This window comes from Meleagris gallopavo, chromosome 11 (assembly GCF_000146605.3).
Source record: "Meleagris gallopavo isolate NT-WF06-2002-E0010 breed Aviagen turkey brand Nicholas breeding stock chromosome 11, Turkey_5.1, whole genome shotgun sequence".
Lineage (NCBI taxonomy): Eukaryota > Metazoa > Chordata > Aves > Galliformes > Phasianidae > Meleagris > Meleagris gallopavo.
This window is the reverse complement of record NC_015021.2, coordinates 8,172,550-8,175,754: the sequence shown is the minus strand read 5'-3', so window position 1 is coordinate 8,175,754 and position 3,205 is coordinate 8,172,550.

Sequence of the window (3,205 nt, the reverse complement as noted above, 5' to 3'; positions counted from 1 at the left end):
ATATAATCCTACAATATTTAAAAAATATTTTTAAAATCCATAACGCCCAGGTTTCCACCCAAAAAATTTCATGAACATCTTATGATTGGCTGAAGCACTGGACTCTGCAAAGCATCTAAGTAGTCTTTTCTGATGGACTGAAAGTTATTTTTGCATCACAGTGCTACAGAAAGGATCAGAAAAATATATGCATACTGAATGGTAAAATAAATGGAAGGGAAGTAAGTTTCTGACGCAGAAAATACTGAAAACAGGGACTGCAAGGAAGCCCTACAGTTAGACTGGAAAACCAAGGTAAGAAGAGCTTTACATGTTTCACTTGCAATGCTGGACACAGCTATTATTTGACTGGGAGGGCTGTGCACCCACTCCACGCTATCCACCAGGGAGAACTTAATATACCAATTAAAAAAAGAAAAAAGAAAAAAGAACAAACTCATGAAAACTATATTGCCCTTTTCCACAAGGAAATCTGACTCATACTGTATGGTTATCTACAACAAATTTGGAAAAGAGAAAGTATCTGGATTAGATCTTCCCAGGGCATCTGTTCTGATAGAGCTGGATGGAAACTCCTGCTGACACCTGATGAGAAAGAGAAATTGGAAGCGTGCATCTTCTTGTAAACACAGGCAAAACGGAGGATATACTACAGTGGAAGAATACACAGTTCTCTGAAACCCACTAATGTGATCAAAGATAAGAACAAGTTGTCCCCAAAACAAGATTTATTAGCTGCTGTGCAAATTGACAGCAGGACCTGAGCTTCTTCAGAAGAAAGAGGACAGAGAAATGGTGCTTGTTTTTCTCCTGTTCTTTTTCTGAGTTCACAGTACCCACAGCTAACGAGCGGTTCTGTTTGGAATTATTTCTCTTTTTAAAGTCAAGAGCACAGAAAAATTACAGGTAAGGAGACTAGTTCTAATATAGAGGATGTGGAATGAGAATTTTTTTGAAATAAAGGACACAAAAAAACTTGAAGAGTAAATTGTATTCTGATGTGAAAATTTCATTTGGTCCTTGGCTCCTGATTTCGTAGACGTACACATCCACAAACACGTGCATTTCTGGCTAGAATGTTATACATTGTCTATGTAAGGAATCCTATTAAGACACTACATCAAGTTCAATGTATTAAACAGCTTGGTGTTACAAGATGTAAAGCTTTTGAGAGCAATTTGTAGCAAGTGGTCACATGCCAAACAAACTGCTGTGCAACATGTGACTAATGTCTTTGCTGATATCCTCTATTCCTCTGCCAGCATCCTGCAGCAAGTCCTGCAGTAAACTGGCAGCTTCACTAAGGCAGAGATCACTGATATCTGCTGCGAGTCTGACTCTTCTTAACCATGCATTTCTTTGGGAAGCATCACAAAACTAAAATCTATTGTCTGAGAACTGAAGTAGCATGTTCCACATGTAGATACAGCCACTCAAGCTCTCCTTCTATCCACCTCAAATTACAGGCATGACTGAAAACAAGGCACCTCTGAGCTTTTCTCAAGTCAAAGAGATAACAGTTATTTGCAGCATCAGAAAGAACTATTGCTTCTAGGAGTAACAACTTGAGGTGTCAGTATCACAAGGTCTTCAGACACAGATAGGAACAGGCCTGAACAGAGGTGGTGAAGATTTCTGTCATACTCACACCGCAGCTCCATGGTGAAGCTGAAAGCAGTACACAGGCATTCTGGGGGAGAGCTCAGCTCACTGCTTGGATCTCCTGGAACCACATCACCCTTCAGTCAATTCCAGAGGCAACCAGAACCAAGATCTCGTGCTCAAGCTAGCCAGACTTGCTTCATGAAATTCCTGTGCTATGCAAAACTGAAAAGTTTCTATCTTTTAGCCACAGAACATTTCAAGACTTTGTCAAACAAGAAATATTTTGAGGAAGATAATAAATGTAACGGACAACCTATCCTAGCAGCCCCAATTCAGAAGGCGCAAGAGCAGCTAAAAATGCTTCAGAATTAAGATAATTGGGACAAAACAGTGGTTAAGATAAGTTTTCATCCTACTTCATAAAGCAAAGGTACTACACTTCCTGCATTACCTTGTTTAAGCACGGTAATATCTAAAGAGAAATCATAAATTAATTGCTTTTATAGCATGTGAAGTATATTACAAGTTCATGAGCTGTGTAGCATTTGGAAGGAGAACTTGGGAGAATCAGAAGGCTTAGCCATGAAATACGATGAAAGTATGTATTTTGAATAGATATAAAAATATTTGCCACCATTTTCAAATGAAGGAAGCTCTGTAGATAGAATTAAAAAGGTCGATATTAGGTTTGAGACACTACTTTATAAACTCTTCATAAGAAAATTAACCTAGTCATAAAATGATATTACAGCTATTGCATTAGGTACAAATGTAGTTCTTGGTAGAATTATATCTCTACACACTACACTCTGTAGAACTACTGTTTCTACACACTCTGTAGTGAGCCCATACCATCTGCTTGGAGTGCCAAGGACAACTATTTACTTCCGGAAACAGAGATATGCTATAAAAACAGAACCACTGCAGTTTAGTAGATTTGCTGTTAAAGAGTTAAGCTTGTTTGCTTTGCAGGCACCTGGCTTAAGTAGCTTTATGAACAAAATGAGCGAGATAACAGTATTTACTAATGTATCCTCACTGCTGATTTGATTGTTTGTTCTTCTTGGTTTTTATTAACATGATTACCTCTGAAGGGAGAGAAAAATGAGTATTTGTTTTTTATCTAAACATTTTACATGGGCTTGCGCCAAGTTTAACAGTTGCCAGTTGTAAAGCAGCAGAATATTTACAGCAGGCGCCAGAAGCAGCCTGAGATGCTGGAGGCTGCCGTTGGCAAACCACAGAAGCTTCTCCTCAAATGGGCCTTGGCTGAGCTGCAATGCATGAAATCATACCTACCATGAATAGCAACTTGCTTTTATTTGTTTCTCTATTTTAGATTTGGTCTTACTTAAATGTAGCATTTCAAGTTCCTCTATAGAATTTTTACAAAGATCAGAGAGAAACAAATACAAAAATCAATACAAAATTAAGAAAATATACTGTATGTTTCTATGGTTATTTTAAATCAGTTTTATGCAAGTTTTGAAGCGGGTCTATTATATCAAAAGCCAAAGATTGAAGTAGCAGTTCTAGTGGAATTGAATGAAAGCTAAAATAGTGGCAGTCAAAGCCTACATATTGCTTTAAGAATACCTTT